General features: G+C 42.5%; 1 protein-coding gene across 1 annotated transcript in view; it reads right to left on the bottom strand.

Annotated features, from left to right (window-relative positions):
• The window catches only part of MRAP2 (melanocortin 2 receptor accessory protein 2), a 260,128-nt gene extending 253,936 nt beyond the window's left edge, over positions 1-6,192 (bottom strand). Inside the window, exon 1 of the mRNA XM_073673153.1 lies at positions 6,086-6,192. The gene's annotated coding sequence lies outside the window, so the exon portion shown is untranslated. The remainder of the gene's footprint in view (positions 1-6,085) is intronic.
• Positions 6,193-18,138: the final 11,946 nt, after the last annotated feature.

Genomic DNA, 18,138 nt, shown 5'->3' with positions numbered 1-18,138 from the left:
GATGTAACTGTTTAAACTGTCTCACCTTGTATTGAATTTATTGTCTGTACATGTCCCCGCTTAATTGTAAAGTGCTGTGGAATATGTTGGCGCTATATAAATAAAAATTATTATAAAATTATTATAGATTTTTTTCTCATTACGCCATTTATCAATTGGATTAAGTTTATATTTTGATTGATTGGACTTTTACGAACGCAGCGAAACAAAAAAGTTTACTTATTTTTTGTCTGTTTCATTTTTAATGGGGGGTGATTTGAACTTTTGTGTTTTGTTTCTTTTCATATTTTTTAAAACATTGTTTTTATTGTATTCATAGTCCCCTTGAAGCTGCGATCGTCTTATAGCTTGTACTATACACAGCAGTGCATCAGCACTGTTATATATAGCTAAAATCACGATGTCCTATGAACGCCCACTGAACACTGGCTTTCATAGAAGGATCATAATGAGAGGCACCGGGGTCTTCAGCAGATCTCCGGCTATCATGACAACCCACTGGTGCCCCGTGATCACGTCATGGGAATGCAGATGGGAGGGTGGAATGACGCATCCCCCTGGCGTATGTTAAATGTCGCTGTCAGAGATTGAAAACGGGATTTAACAGGTGAACAGGGGTGGGCGGAGCTCCGTTTCACCCGCGACTGTTAGAGGGAAATGAAGGCTGATTACATCATCCGTCATGGTGGGGAAAGGAGATATGTCGGTGAGGAGTTAAGGTCTCCCCTAATCATGAGAATATTCTTCCCAACTTTGTCTATAGAGAGATAGAGAGAAACTCAAGAGCTGATTAGACTTTTGCATTGCTAGCATGATTTCCCCAGGAAACCTTGCCATTTTTTTATTTCCTGCAGTCTTAGATTCCTGGACCTGTTATTATTTATTATTCATTGCTTATATTGCGCCATCATATTCCAAAACGCTTTACAGACATAATCATCGATGTCCCCTTCAGGGCTCACAATCTAAATTTCTTATCAGAATGTCTTTGTGAGTGTGAGAGGAAAATAAAGTACCTAAAGGAAACTGACGCAAACACAGGGAGAACATACAAACTCCTTTAGGTGTTGTCTTTGGAGGAATTTGAACCCAGAACAGCTACTGTGCTAATCAATGAGCCACTATACTGTTCTTCAAGGGCCAAATACTTACTGTAAATCTTGAGGTGGAAGTTTGAAAATTCTCTTGCAAAGGGATGTTTGGCATACTTAACCAGTGAAGACTTCAGGAATGTGTCAATTTTATTGGAAAAATATTACATTTTAGAGTCCTTAGTGTTTTTACCTTTTAATGGCTAACTGAAATGATGGTGTGTTGATTAGGTATAGTATAGCACAAAGTCTGAAGAGTCACATATTTATACACAACAGGACACAGGAATAGTGCATTAATGAGACAAGTAACGTGAAGCAGAACTATCATTATGGGAAGGGGAGAACACAGTTCTGATAGTACATATTGCAGCAGTTCATAGATAAGGAGTGTGAAAGTTTTATTGTCCACTTGTGTTCTGATCCTCGGTTGTGATTCCACCAAATGGTCTGCGGAGCACATTAATTAATGTTGAAAGACATAAATCTATGTAATACATTAATTCTTGCTCTCATAAGTTTGTACCCCCAGACTCTTCTGTCTCTCTGAGATTTAAAGTTACCCTCCAATACCATCAATTTCATGTCCATAATGCTGTGATCGGGTCTACAAAAATGTTTGGCCACAGGTAGATCTATTCTTTTTTTATTTTATGTTTCAGCAATGAGAATTCATCCTTGTTTCAAGTTTTTGTCCTGTCTCGCCTACATACAGACCCCCCCCCTCCCATTAGACAAATTGCTGGTATTGAAAGGTAACTTGAAATCTAAGAGAGATAGAATATAGGGTAATACATAGAATCTCTATATTCTAACATCCCACATGAAGATGAACTAACCGCCAGCCAAATGTTTCTGGAAGCTAATGGGATTCCTTCTGACTCGATATTAAAATTCACCCGATTTTCATGGTTAATGTGGAGAATGACTTTTTATCATCCTGCTCCATCAAACCCTTGGCCTGTTTCCATTACATTCATGACATCTTAATAATATGGATTGAGTCTGAACAAGAACTTTTAAAATTCCATGAAAGATTCAATACCTTTCATCCCACCATAAACTTGACATTAGACCACTCAAATACAGAAATCAATTTTCTGGAAACCACCTTAAAAATTCAAAATGGTTCAATCCAGAGATCCATGTATCAGAAACCAGTTGACCAGCCACGTACCTCAGATGGGACAGTTTCCACTCAAAAGACATTAAAAAGTCCATTGTCTACAGCCAGGCCCTCAGATATAATCATATCTGCTCCAACCCAACAGACAGGGACAAACATTTAACTCAACTTAAAAAGACATTTTTAAATGAAGGCTACCACCCCACCTCCATTGATGGTCAGATATATAGAACCACAAGCATCCCTAGAAATCAACTACTTAAATATGGAGAAAAGAGGAAAATAATTGTGTACCTCTGGTGGTGACCTACAGCCCAGCTTGAAGTTCTCAGAAAACTTCACCATATCCTACACAAAGATGACTGGCTAAAAATAATATTCCACGTCCTTCCCTTGCTGTGCTACAGGCAACCTCCAAATTTAAGAAATATTGTGATTAGAAGCTTAATGCCCTTTGATACATCTAGAGGAACCTATCCTTGCAATGTGACGAGTTGCAAAACCTGCACTCATTGAATTACAACAGACAGGATAGAGATCCGCAATGCACAGCAGGACTATAAGATTCCTGAGACATTCACATGTTCCTCTTCCAATATGGGGTACTTAATTTTGCACACTATTTGTCCTACAGGGGTTCCCTATGTTGGAGAAACAGGACAGAAACTGAGAGCAAGGATGAGATCTCATCGCCACACGATTACAGACAAAAAAAACCCATCAACCTGTGGCCAAACATTTCTCTGGTCAGCACACAACATAAACAATTTGAAAGTTGTTATAATAAAAGGCAACTTCAAATCACAAAAACAAAAAAATTATGTTAGTCTATGATACACTCCACACAGGATTAAATCTGTCACAAGGATTTATGACTTACTAGAAAATCTGAGTATCTTCAGTGGTATCAACCACTGGGGATTCTCAAATCTAAATATTTTTTTAGAAAATCTGAGGAATCTGCTCCAGAGACAGTGAGGGAAGGCATCAGGTCTCTGAGCTTACATGGATATTGGGACAATAAAACTTTAGCAACACTTCTCTAAGCCAATGACGAATTCATTCTCTGAGCTCAGCCTTTTTGTTTTTTTAAAATTTCCATTTATTATGCCATTTCTCTGCTCTTTTTGTGTATACAGTCATGGCCAAAAGTTTTGAGAATGACACCAAAATTATATTTTCACATGATCTGCTGGCCTCTGGTTTTTATTTGTGTTTGTCTGATGTTTATATCACATACAGAAATATAATTGCAATCATATTATGAGTACCAATAGGTTATATTGACAGTTGGAATGAGTTAATGCAGCAAGTCAATATTTGCAGTGTTGCCCCTTCTTCTTCAAGACCTCTGTAATTCTCCCTGGCATGCTCTCAATCAACTTTTGGACCAAATGCTGACTGATAGCAGTCCATTCTTGCATAATCAATGCTTGCATTTTGCCAGAATTTGTTGGTTTTTGTTTGTCCACCCGTCTCTTGATGATTGACCACAAGTTCTCAATGGGATTAAGATCTGGGGAGTTTCCAGGCCATGGACCCAAAATCTCTATGTTTTGTTCCATGAGCCATTTAGTTATCACCTTTGCTTTATGGCAAGGTGCTCCATCATGCTGGAAAAGGCATTGTTGGGCGCCAAACTGCTCTTGGACGGTTGGGAGAAGTTGCTCTTGGAGGACATTCTGGTACCATTCTTTATTCATGGCTGTGTTTTTAGGCAAGACTGTGAGTGAGCCGATTCCCTTGGCTGAGAAGCAACCCCACACATGAATGGTTTCAGGATGCTTTACAGTTGGCATGAGACAAGACTGGTGGTAGCGCTCACCTCTTCTTCTCCGAATAAGCTGTTTTCCAGATGTCCCAAACAATCGAAAAGGGGATTCATCAGAGAAAATGACTTTGCCCCAGTCCTCAGCAGTCCACTCCCTGTACCTTTTGCAGAATATCAGTCGGTCCCTGATGTTGTTTCTGGAGAGAAGTGGCTTCTTTGCTGTCCTCCTTGAAACCAGCCCTTGCTCAAAGAGTCTCCGCCTCACAGTGCGTGCAGAAGCACTCACACCAGTCTGCTGCCATTCCTGAGCAAGCTTGGCACTGCTGGTAGTCCGATCCCGCAGCTGAAACAGTTTTAAGATACGGTCCTGGCGCTTGCTGGTCTTTCTTGGGCGCCCTGGAGCCTTTTTGACAACAATGGAAGCTCTCTCCTTGAAGTTCTTGATGATGCGATAGATTGTTGACTGAGGTGCAATCTTTGTAGCTGCGATACTCTTCCCTGTTAGGCCATTTTTGTGCAGTGCAATGATGGTTGCACGTGTTTCTTTAGAGATAACCATGGTTAACTGAAGAGAAACAATGATACCAAGAACCAGCCTCCTTTTAAAGTGTCCAGTGATGTCATTCTTACTTAATCATGACTGATTGATCGCCAGCCCTGTCCTCATCAACACCCACACCTGTGTTAATGGATCAATCACTAAAACGATGTTAGCTGCTCCTTTTAAGGCAGGACTGCAATGATGTTGAAATGTGTTTTGGGGGTTAAAGTTAATTTTCTGGGCAAATATTGACTTTGCAAGTACAGTAATTGCTGTTAAGCTGATCACTCTTTGACATTCAGGAGTATATGCAAATTGCCATTACAAAAAATGAGGCAGTAAACTTTGGAAAAATTACTATTTGTCTCATTCTCAATACTTTTGGCCATGACTGTATGTGTGTTTCTTCAGATACTTTGTTATACCATGCCTGAAGAAAAGACCTAAGAAGTCTTAAAAGCTTGCTTTGTAACATCACTTAATTTATTTTTGTTAACCATTAAAGGGTATCATAACTAGATGGTACATAAACACAGCAAATATGGAGAAGGGGTGCAAAAGAAAAATCAATATCATTAACCTTTTTATTACATGCTCTTAAGGTAGGTTTAAACAACCGATGTCTCCAAATCCGAGAAAAACAGACCAATTATTCTGATCAGACTTTGATGAGAGGAGTATCAGTTTTTCTAGTACGTGGATAGAAAAAACATTTCTCCACCTTCCCCTTTCGGTCAGACTATGAAAAAAAAATTTCACAGACCAATAGACTAGCATTGTTGATTTTGATCCAACCCCTCGGTCCGAGGTAAAAATCTGACATGTGCACAGCTCCATAGAATATCATAGGTATGAGTGCTATCTGTGAAAACCCCAGATAGCATTCGTCCGAGAAAAATCACTCTTATGCATGAATCCTTAGCGGCAGTGCCCGTTCTCTATCCTGTTGTCTCCTTGTCTTTTTCTGTGTTTAGAATGTAAAGCAGTGCAGAATATGATGCCTTTATACAAACTTATTAACACCTATTCTAGTAGTCTTTTACCCAACTATAAAAAAAAAAAATTAAAAATCCAACAAAATATAGCATGTCCAGGGGCTAAACAAACAGCATTTTCTAAGCCTTTGTCATGTATTGTATGTATGCTCCCCCTACAATAGTATCCATAGACACCAAAGCTATTCTGGTCACACTGCAAATTGGTACAGATGACATTTACTCTCATCACTAGCAGTCCATATGGTTTACCAGACAAAGTATCAATGATAATAATATTACATACTAAAATAAATAAAATAGTAATAATAATAAAGTTCAAAGCTTTATAAACTAAATTATTAACGTGGAAGTGAAGACAACTCCATACTGTTGGCAATAAATCTTCATTCCAAGTTCTTACATATCGTAAGCCATACATTTAATGTAACATTCATACATAATACATTTACAGTCTGCACATTCATAACATGCTATCTGTGTATAAGAAGAGTCCGGCACAATACAGCATTCAGTCAATGAAGGACGGCACAAGTAGACATATGTAGAGTTAGTACTCACCGTCCAGTGCAGCAACTTGAGGATAATATCTCCTCACACTTGTAGCGGCAGACTTCTGTCGCTACCACGTTGTACTAAAATAAAAGCGCGTGCGTAGTGTGTATCTTGCTAATCCATAGGTTGCAGTTAGGAAGTCGGAACAGCAGGTGGCGATGTTTGCACATAAGTGCAGAGCTCTCCATCACAATGCAAATTGATGGATTTACTGCTATTTACTCTTATCGAAATGTAGCAGAGCAGACACAGAAATATCCTGATGGTGGATATATTCAAGTTGTTTCTTAAGAAATAGGACTTCAACTCTAGTGCCTGTTATTGGAAGAAGCAATCCGTAAAGGAGTTGCCCGGTCCTTTGAAGAAAATCTGTAGTCACTTTATTCTGTAGTCTGAATCCTTACAAAATGCGCACCCTACCGCACACTGTCCGGATTCTCTGGAGTTGCTGGTGAGAGTGGGCGGTCAAGATGCGATGTGCATACTTCCGGTCACATTCCGGCTAGACGTACTCAGCCTCACTCAATAATTCACTTGTATTGAACAAGACCGAGCATGTCTAGTTAGCTCGTGACCGCATGTATGCAAAGCGCATACTTGTGGTCATGTGACTGAACGCTCTCATCGACAACACTGGGTATTCCGGAGTGCGCACTGTTAGGATTCAGAAGTTTGTAGCCACATAGAATAACTGCAGACTATAATCAGAAGACCAGACAACCCCTTTTAAAGTGAACCCGACAGCTGATACATGTTGCCTAATCTATTGACAGCATGTATCAGGCACTGGCTGTATGATCTCAGCCAGGATTGTTTGACTCTGAAATGCTGCTGTGTTTAAGAGAAAAACACACTTTTATTAGCCGTTGAGGATCGAGACGATGCTGTAGACTAATTTGACAGGCGGGTCCCCGGTGGCTTCTACCCATCCGCTGCCATTGACTGTTTAGCCCCCATGTATCAAACTAAGGGGGCACATGGGATTATAAGGCGAAGTTATGTAACATGGTGTCCTTTTACACACTACAAATACTGTTCATGTTTCCTAGTTATTAACATTCACCCCCCAAAACCTGTTTTCACCTTCCTGACTAGGCCAAATTTGACAATTCTGACCAGTGTCACTTTATGAGGTAATAACTCTGGAACGCTTCAAATATCCCAGTGATTCTGAGATTTTTTTTGTGACATATTGTACTTCATGATAGTGGTAAAATTTGATCAATATGATTTGTGCTTATTTGTGAAAAAAATTGGAAATTTGGCAAAAATGTAGCAATTTTCAAACTTTTAATTTGTATTCCCTTAAACCAGAGTTATGTCACACAAATAATTAATAAATAACATTTCCCACATGTCTACTTAACATCAGCACAATTTTTGAAACATACCGTATTTTTCGGACCATAAGACGCACTTTTTTTTCCCAATATTTGGGAGGAAAACGGGGGTGCGTCTTATGGTCCGAATGTTACCTGCAGTGGTGGTAAAGTGGGATCTCAGGGCCCTCCAGGAACGCGGCAGTGGTGGCAGCGGTGGCAGCGTCAGCAGCAGCAGAGGTGAGCGGCTGGGGCCGGCACCTGTGCCTGGGCTGAGGCCGGTGTCGGGCTGTGAGCGGTGTGCGGCCTGCTCAGGTTTCTGCTGTGCGCGGCCATCTTCCTAGAGCTGTGAACTACAGGAAAATGGCCGCCGGAGCTGGAACATGCGTGGACCGGTAGCTCCGGTGGCCATTTTCCTGTAGATCACAACTCTAGGAAGATGGCTGCGCACACTGGAAACCTGCGCAGGCCGCACTGCTTCACCACTCACAACCCAGCACCGACCGCAGCCTGGTACAGGCCCCAGCCCCAGCCAGAGGCCCTGGCCTTGGCTTTGGCCCCAGCCAGAGGCCCTGGCCTTGGCTTTGGCCCCAGCCAGAGGCCCTGGCCTCGGCTTTGGCCCAGCCAGAGGCCCCCGCACAGGAACCGGCCAGGCTAAGGGCCTCAGCCAGGCACAGGCCCCGGCCCAGCACAGGCTCCACAGCATCTGACCTCTTCTGCTACAGCCGCCGACTTCCTGAGGAACCCTGCCTCCTGTTGCCTCCTGTGACCCTCACTCCACTGTCCCCCAGGTAAGATACCGGACCTATTCAGACTATAAGATGGACCCCCATCTTATAAAAAATATTTTTTTCTATTTTCCACCCCAAAATTTGGGGAGCGTCTTATGGTCCAGTGCTTCTTATAGTCCGAAAAATACGGTAATTTTTTTTTGTCAGGAAGTTAGAAGGGTTAAAAGTTAACCAGCGATTTCTCGTTTTTCCAGCAAAATTTACAAAACCATTTAACCGTTTTTATAGGGACCACATTGGTACGCTCAAGCCCGGACTGTTTGGTGTGAGCGTGGGTAGTGGACCCACTGGGCCACGAACTGAGGAGTGCCTGGAGGGGCATGACTAGGGGCCTCGCCAGATCCGACCACGAACACACGGCAGCTTAATCGACTCCGCGTCGAGGAGGGACGTGGGAGGTGGCCCAAGTGCTACTCCAGGTCAGACCCCGGTCACAGCTGTTGACCCACACCGGGGAATGCAGGAACGGGCAGGTTTGGCTGGTATGCAGACAGGCGGGTACTGGCAGGCACAGCTGGTATGCAGACAGGCAGGTAGGAAAACAGGCTGGATAGGGACCAGTACAGACTAGGATACAGGAACAGAGCCGCAGGTGCGGAGGACAGGTGGAGCAGAGCAGAGCCGCAGGTGCGGAGGACAAGCGGAGCAGAGCAGAACAGAGCCGCAAGTGCGGCGGACAAGCGGAGCAGAGCAGAGCCGCAGGTGCGGAGGACAAGCGGAGCAGAGCAGAGCCACAGGTGCGGAGAACAAGCAGAGCAGAGCCGCAGATGCGGAGCAGACAGGACAGGGCTCTGTTCACATGGAACAGACTGGGAAACACCGGAAGATAGCTAGGTACTTGCTATGAAGTAGCGAGTGGACACAAAACTCACAAACAGAAGTACAGAGACAGAGAGTAGGAGTTAGGTACTGGTTCAGACACTGCAGGAAAAGGGATGGATCGGACATATAGACAAACAGGTAACGGGCTAGGACACAGTTCATACAGGAACTGACACAGGAACGAGATACAGGGACGAGCCTGGGCATTCAGCCCCCAGGGTGGCAGAAATAGACTAGAAGTCACAGATACAGGAAACGGGCTTGGGTACTCAGCCCCCAGGGTGGCGGAAACAGACAAGATTCAGGACCTGACCTGGCAACTCACAGTTGCACAGAACACACTGAAATAAAGTGTTGCTCAGGCACCTCCCACTGGGTGGAGGAGGTTTAAGTATCCAGTGACTCACAGCAATAGGCTGGGGACGCATTAGGACTGCGCACACTGTAACTTTAAGAATCAGGAAGTACCAGCGCCGCCGCCCTAAGCCAGCAGACAAGAGACATGCACACAGCAAGTAGAGAAGTATAGTGCACAGCCTGGACTGGTAGGTAAGTTAGCAGTCTTGCATGGTGGGAGATGGTAAGCCATGCCAGCATGCCACCAGGGATGTTACACACATCACATTTCAAGTGACTTTGAGTCACTTTGGCTTTTTTATGACATACAGGGATAGGATTGTCATATCTCTTCGGACATATTTATTCGCATAGGTGTATACCACCAAAAAAGACAGTAGAATATTGGGAAGGGGAAAGATGAGAAGTGTGAATAAATAAAATGTAACCTTTATTAATATTAGAGTAAAATAATGTGATTTTTTTTTAAAAAAGGATTTTTCATACATCTATAATATGTACAAAAGGTCAAAGCTATAGGTTGTACAATCACAGCCGTTACCCAGTAGATCCCGAAGATATGCTTGGTGTGAGAAATTATTGTACAATCAATTGGAAAATCTGACCATGGTCCCTTTAAGTGTAGCTCAGGCTATTTAATTTCCATTAATTTCAATAGTAGGGTACAAAACAAATGGGTATCCCATGTGTCACATGGTGAGTCTATCTATTCCAAATTAGTACTATAATTTATGGCCATTCTAGTTCTAATAGGGTCATTATTTTATACATCGCAATTAGCTGTGAATATTAAAGCTCATATATGGATGAATTAATAGTAGACTGTACTTTATGATCATGTTAGTATAACTCCCATATCATGGCTTAGGGCTCATACCCATGTGTGTGAAAAATATCATTCCGTATTCTGGACCAATAAAGCGAACGAGTGTCATGCGATTGCTTTGCGATTTTCTCACCAAGCATCCGTGTGACATCCGTATGCAATGCGATTTTAACATGGGCTTTTACATAGGGGAACAGTCTAGGGATTTTACACAGTTTTCTATGGCATTATTCTTCACTACACATCAGGGCCGGCTCCAGGTTTTTCTGGGCCCCGGGCGAAAGAGTCTCTGTGGGCCCCTTTAACACATACACGATTCATGATGCATAGATACGGCGGAGAAATATATATATAGTACACAGGGCCCAGCCTGCCACCTCATCCTTCACATATGCAGACATGCGCACGCACACACGGTACGCAGACATGCACACACGGTATGCAGACATGCGCACGCACACACAGTACGCAGACATGCGCACGCACACACGGTACGCAGACACGCGCACGCACACACGGTGCGCTGACACGCGCGCGCACACACGGTACGCAGACACATGCACGCACACACGGTACGCAGACACATGCACGCACACACACGGTACGCAGACACATGCACGCACACACGGTACGCAGACACATGCACGCACACACGGTACGCAGACACATGCACGCACACACGGTACGCAGACACGCGCACGCACACGTGGTACACAGATATGTACACATACAGACATACACACATTTTTACACAAATTCTTAAAAACATATAAAACAGACAAATATATATACACAGTCATACACACTAACATTCACATACATGCACTCACACAGACCCATTACAAATATTTTTAATATGGGGATGGGGAAGCCTCACTCACCTGTCCCCGGTCCAGTGTCCTGTCCAGCAGCTCCTCGGGTATGGGGCAGTGCAGGGCCCCCGGCGTGTCACAGACTTCATGGCTCTGGAACATCAGAGGGGCCCACTTGCGGTCGGGTCCAGGCCGCTCCCCCCCATCTGTGCAGGACCTCCGACGGTGTTTGATTGCCGGCACTCCCCCCAGACATGGCCGCGCGCTGTGCGGCTGTGTCTGCTAGTAATGACGCGGCAGGGGCGACACACAAGCACAATTAAAGGTGCAGTGCTATCGATCCTGCCGTGTCATTACTAGCAGACACAGCACACTGTGCGCGGCCATGTCTGAAGTGCTGGCAATCAAGCAGTGCCTGTGTCACTGAACAGGTGCCGAGGAAGCGGCCAGGGCCCCGACAGTGAGTGGGCGGTGGGCCCCGACAGTGAGTGGGCGGTGGGCCCCTCTGATTTTCCAGGGCCCCGGCACTTGCCCAGGTACGCCGGGTGCTGACGCCGGCCCTGCTACACATGTACAGTGGGGGAAATAAGCATTTGATCCCTTGCTGTTTTTGTAAGTTTGCCCACTGACAAAGACATGAACAGTCTATAATTTTAACGGTAGGTTAATTTTAACATTAAGAGATAGAATATCCAAAAAATCAAGAAAATCACATTATATAAATTAGATATATTTATTTGCATTTTGCAGTGAAAAATAAGTGTTTGATCCCCTACAAACCATGAGTTCTGGCTCCTACAGACCAGTTAGATGCTCCTAATCAACCTGTTACCTGCATTAAGACAGCTGTCTTACATAGTCACCTATATAAAAGACTATCCACAGACTCAATTAATCAGTCAGACTCTAACTTCTACAACATGGGCAAGACCAAAGAGCTTTCTAAGGATGTCAGGGACAAGATCATAAACCTGCACAAAGCTGGAATGGGCTACAAAACCATAAGTAAGACGCTGGGTGAGAAGGAGACAACTGTTGGTGCAATAGTAAGAAAATAGAAGAAATACAAAATGACTGTGAATCAACATTGATCTGGGGCACCATGCAAAATCTCATCTCATGGGGTAACCTTGATTATGAGGAAGGTGAGAGATCAGCTTAAAACTACACGGGGGGAACTTGTTAATGATCTCAAGGCAGCTAGGACCACAGTCACCAAGAAAACCATTGATAACACATTACGCTATAAATGGGTTGTCCAGTACTTTTAAAAATATGCCAATGTGTTTTAATGATAAATAGAAGCTTCTTTCTAATTACCTCCTGGTGCTGTTTCTGCCTGTGACCGGCGCTATCAGTGGCCGCTCACAGGCAGCACGTGACCCCCGGCTGCAGCCGGCTCTGACATCCGCTGACGTCACGACAAGTCCAGGCTGCAGCCAAGGGTCCCTCTTCCACATTCCACTGGTGGCTGCTGGGTTGTGGGCGGGGTTACCCCGCCCATCACACCCGGCATCCACCGCGCGCTCTCCCTGTCCCCATTCATTGGGAAAATTAACGGTGGATGCTGGGTGTGACACGGGGAATAACCCCGCACACAACCCAGCAGCAACCGCGGGGACCCCAGCGCTGAGTCACGCCTCACTTGACGTGATGTCAGCGGGGGGTCACGTGCTGCCTGTGAGCGGCCACCGATAGCGCCGCTCACAGGCAGAAACAGCACCAGGAGGTAATTAGAAAGAAGCTTCTATTCATCATTAAAATACATTGACATATTTTTAAAAGTACTGGACAACCCTTTTAAAGGTTTAAAACCCTGCAGTGCCCGCAAGGTCCCTCTGCTCAAGAAGGCACATGTGCAGGCCCGACTGAAGTTTGCCAGTGAACACCTGGATGATTCTGTGAGTTATTGGGAGAAGGTGCTGTGGTCAGACGAGACAAAAATTGAGCTCTTTGGCATTAACTCAACTCGCCGTGTTTGGAGGAAGAAGGAGGATGAGTACAATCCTAAGAATATCGTCCTAACCATGAAGCATGGTGGGGGAAACATACAGTACAGACGAAAAGTTTGGACACACCTTCTCATTTAAAGGTTTTTCTGTATTTTCAGGACTATGAAAATTGTACATTCACACTGAAGGCATCAAAACTATGAATTAACACATGTGGAATTATATACTTAGCAAAAAAGTGTGAAACAACTGAAAATATGTCTTATATTCTAGGTTCTTCAGAGTAGTCACCTTTTGCTTTGATGACTGCTTTGCACACTCTTGGCATTCTCTTGATGAGCTTCAAGAGGTAGTCACAGGAAATGGTTTTCACTTCACAGGTGTGCTCGGTCAGGTTTAATAAGTGGGATTTCTTGCCTTATAAATGGGGTTGGGACCATCAGTTGTGTTGTGCAGAAGTCAGGTGGATACACAGCTGATAGTCCTACTGAATAGACTGTTAGAATTTGTATTATGGCAAGAAAAAAGCAGCTAAGTATAGAAAAATGAGTGGCCATCATTACTTTAAGAAATGAAGGTCAGTCAGTTCGAAAAATTGGGAAAACTTTGAAAGTGTCCCCAAATGCAGTTGCAAAAACCATCAAGCGCTACAAAGAAACTGGCTCACATGAGGACCGCCCCAGGAAAGGAAGACCAAGAGTCACCTCTGCTTCTGAGGATAAGTTTATCCGAGTCACTAGCCTCAGAAATCGCAGGTTAACAGCAGCTCAGATTAGAGACCAGGTCAATGCCACACAGAGTTCTAGCAGCAGACACATCTCTTCAACAACTGTAAAGAGGAGACTTTGTGCAGCAGGCCTTCATGGTAAAATAGCTGCTAGGAAACCACTGCTAAGGACAGGCAACAAGCAGAAGAGACAAGTTTGGGCTAAAGAACACAAGGAATGGACATTAGACCAGAGGAAATCTGTGCTTTGGTCTGATGAGTCCAAATTTGAGATCTTTGGCTCCAACCACCTTGTCTTTGTGCGACGCAGAAAAGGTGAACGGATGGACTCTACATGCCTGGTTCCCACCATGAAGCATGGAGGAGGAGGTGTGATGGTGTGGGGGTGCTTTGCTGGTGACACTGTTGGGAATTTATTCAAAATTGAAGGCATACTGAACCAGCATGGCTACCACAGCATCTTGCAGCGGCATGCTATTCCATCCGGTTTGCGTTTAGTTGGACCATCATTTATTTTTCAACAGGACAATGACCCCAAACACACCTCCAGGCTGTGTAAGGGCTATTTGACCAAGAAGGAGAGTGATGGGGCGATACGCCAGATGACCTGGCCTCCACAGTCACCAGACCTGAACCCAATCGAGATAGTTTGGGGTGAGCTGGACCGCAGAGTGAAGGCAAAAGGGCCAACAAGTGCTAAGCATCTCTGGGAACTCCTCCAAGAGTGTTGGAAGACCATTTCCAGTGACTACATCTTGAAGCTCATCAAGAGAATGCCAAGAGTGTGCAAAGTAGTCATCAAAGCAAAAGGTGGCTACTCTGAAGAACCTAGAATATAAGACATATTTTCAGTTGTTTCACACTTTTTTGTTAAGTATATAATTCCACATGTGTTAATTCATAGTTTTGATGCCTTCAGTGTGAATGTACAATTTTCATAGTCATGAAAATACAGAAAAATCTTTAAATGAGAAGGTGTGTCCAAACTTTTGGTCTGTACTGTATATATACAGATTGTTAGATACATACACAAAATCTGATTTATATATCTATATATATAAATATGTGAGTGATTTATTTATATTTTGTGTTTTTTTTTGTAGAATTAAATAAAAAAAATTGCGTGGGGTCCCCCGTAACTTTATAGTCTAGCAGAGGTTAAGTAGACAACTGGGGCAGATGTTTGAAGCCTGGGAAGGGGGTAATGCCAGCTGACATCAAAGCCCAGGTTAGTAGGGATGAGCGGGCACTAAAATGCTCGGGTCCTCGTTGCTCGGGTCGGGCAAATTGGAATGCTCGAGTGCTAAGTTGAAATGCTCAAGTACTCGATCTGAGCAACGAGCCCAATGTAAGTCTATGGGAAACTCGAGCATAGGTATGCAGAGGGCCTAAAAATTGCCGAAATCTATGGGAACAGGGCTCAAATGACATGGGAACAGCATGGGGAAGAACCCTGGAAGCATCTCTGACTCCCAGGTCACTGCTGTCAACAACGTTGTCAGAGGTATTACATCACTTTTACTGACTCACAATAAAACATACAAAAACTAAACCAAAATGGATTTTCCTGGGAAATATGTTAAGGAACATCCTTTCCAGGGTAATGACTTGTATATAAAGCAAAATAAATAACCAAAAACAAAAATGCTCCTCCACACCTTGGGCTATATTCACACGTAGCGTTTTTGATGCGTTTTTGCACATATCAGTATATTTAGATATTTATATTTAGACTGAATTTAGATAATGGGATATAAAGTAATAAAAGAGCATTATGGTAAACCATTCTTACCCTGTGAATTAGGACCTGTGGGAATGCGGTAATATACTGATCTGTCTACAGGGGATAAATTAGATAGCGATTTGAAACGACTCTGGTGAATTATAGTATTGTGGAGAGGGAAGGAAAGGGTAGATTTAGTTAATTTATGCAGGTTGTTTATAAGGAATTAATTGTATATATAAATACAATAAGCAGTATTAAAAAAAAAAAAAAAATTCTTAAAATATTAAAAATAATTAAAAAATTATTAAATATTAAAAATATTTAATAAAAATCATATAAAAATATTGCAAAATATAAATAGGAATATTTGAGAAAGTATTAAAATATATTATATGTATAGGTGGGAATAATTATCCCCTTTACCCCCGAGGGTCGTTTGCACGTTAATTACCGGGCCAATTTTTACAAATCTGACTACTGTCACTTTTTGAGGTTATAACTCTGGAACGCTTCAACGGATCCCGCTGATTCTGAGATTTTTTTTTCGTGACATATTGTACTTCATGATAGTGGTAAAATTTCTTCAATATCACTTGCGTTTATTTGTGAAAAAATTGGAAATTTGGCGAAAATTTCGCAATTTTCAAAATTTGAATTTTTATGCCCTTAAATCAGAGAGATATGTCACACAAAATAGTTAATAAATAACATTTCCCACATGTCTACTTTACATCAGCACAATTTTGGAACCAACATTTTTTTTTTATTAGGGAGCTATAAGAGTTAAAAGTTGACCAGTGATTTCTCATTTTTACAACAAAATTTGCAAAAACATTTTTTTTAGGGACCACATCACATTTGAAGTGACTTTGAGGGGCCTTTATGAAGAAAATACCCAAAAGTGACACCATTCTAAAACTGCACCCCTCAAGGTGTTCAAAACCACATTCAAGAAGTTTATAAACCCTTCACGTGCTACACAGGAATTTTTGGAATGGGGAAGAAAAAAAAAGAACGTTTAACTTTTTTCACAAAAATGTTACTTTAGACCCCAATTTTTTTATTTTTACAGGGGTAACAGGAAAAAATAGACCCCAAAATTTGTTGTGCAATTTCCCCTGAACACGCAGATACCCCATACATGGGGAAAAAACACTGTTTTGGCGCACGGCAGGGCTGAGAAGGGAAGGAGCAGTGTGTGACTTTTTGAACGCAAAATTGGCTGGAATCAACAGAGGACGCCATGTCGCATTTCAGGAGCCCCTTATGTGCCTAAATAGTGGAAACCCCCCACAATTGATTCCATATTGGAAACTAGACCCCTCAAGGATTTTATCACAGGGTATAGTGTACATTTTGAACCCAGAGGTACGACAGAATTTGATAACATTAGGTCATCATATTGAATAAGTTGTCATTAGTCTTGAGCGCAAGTGCTGGCTACTTGAGTTTGCACCGGATACTCGGGCATGCACCATGTATCATGGGTGCTTGAGTGACATGCTCGAGTCCTTGTACCGCATGTTTCACGGTTGTTAGAAACCCAAAAAAAAACATGGGGGAATTGCTCATGCATGGCAGGCGATCCCAGCAACGTTTTTTTTGGCCACGAAGCAAATGGGGCAGAGACTCGAGCATGTCACTCAAATACCCACAATACTCAGTGCATACACGAGCACCTGATGCAAACTCAAGTAGCGAGTACTTGCGCTCAACACTAGTCGCCATATCGTCATAATTTTTTTTTCTTTACTTTTGAAAAAATCCCAACCCCAACCCAACCCTATCCCTAGCCCAACCTTAACCCCAACCCCAACCCTAACCCCAACCCTAATACAACCCTAACCCTAGCACAACCCTAACCCTAGAGTTTATTTTTTTACACGTTCATCGTGTGGTATAAGTGATTAGACGACTTTATTCTTCGGGTCGGTGCAATTACAGCAATACCAGATTCATATCGGATTTTTATGATTGACAGCTGGCCGACAGAGTGATGTGACGGCTTGTTTTTTGCAGGACAAGTTGAAGTTTTTATTGGTACCATTTTCGAGCAGGTGACATTTTTTGATCGCGTTCTATTCCGATTTTTGGGAGACAGAATAAACAAAAACCATCAATTCCGGAATTGTTTTTATGGGTTTTTTTTTATGCCGTTTTTATTCTTCGGGTCAGTACGTTTACAGCGGTACCGCATTTATATCTTTTTATATGTTTTGGCGCTTTTAGACAATAAAAACGATTTTCTAGAAAAAATAATTTTTTTGTATCACTTTATTCTGAGAGCTATAACTTTTTTATTTTTCGGATGATGGAGCTGTATGGCAGCTTGTTTTTTGCGGGACATTATAACGTTTTCAGTAGTACCATTTTTATTTACATTCGTCTTTTTGATTGCGTGTTATTCCATTTTTTGCTTGCCGGTATGATGATAAAGCATTGTTTTTTGCTTTGTTTTCTATTTTTATTTTTTACCGTGTTCACTAAAGGGGTTAACTAGTGGGACAGTCTTATAGGTCACGTCGTTCCGGACGCGGCGATACCAAATATGTGTACTTTTATTTTATTTTATTTCATAATAAATATTATGGGTTCAATATATTTTTATTTTTTGGGGATTATTTTTTTCATTTTTTTTTTATATTTGTACAATTTTTTTTTATTATTTTTTTCACTTTTCTACTTTTTTTTTTACTCTTACACGTTGTCCCACTATGGTACTTGCAC

The sequence above is a fragment of the Phyllobates terribilis genome, unplaced genomic scaffold, assembly GCF_046119375.1.
Source record: "Phyllobates terribilis strain yellow unplaced genomic scaffold, ASM4611937v1 Scaffold_3__8_contigs__length_932513732, whole genome shotgun sequence".
In the NCBI taxonomy this organism is placed as follows: Eukaryota; Metazoa; Chordata; class Amphibia; order Anura; family Dendrobatidae; genus Phyllobates; species Phyllobates terribilis.
The sequence above is the reverse complement of the archived record's forward strand: the minus strand, read 5'-3'. Positions and strand labels throughout refer to the sequence as shown.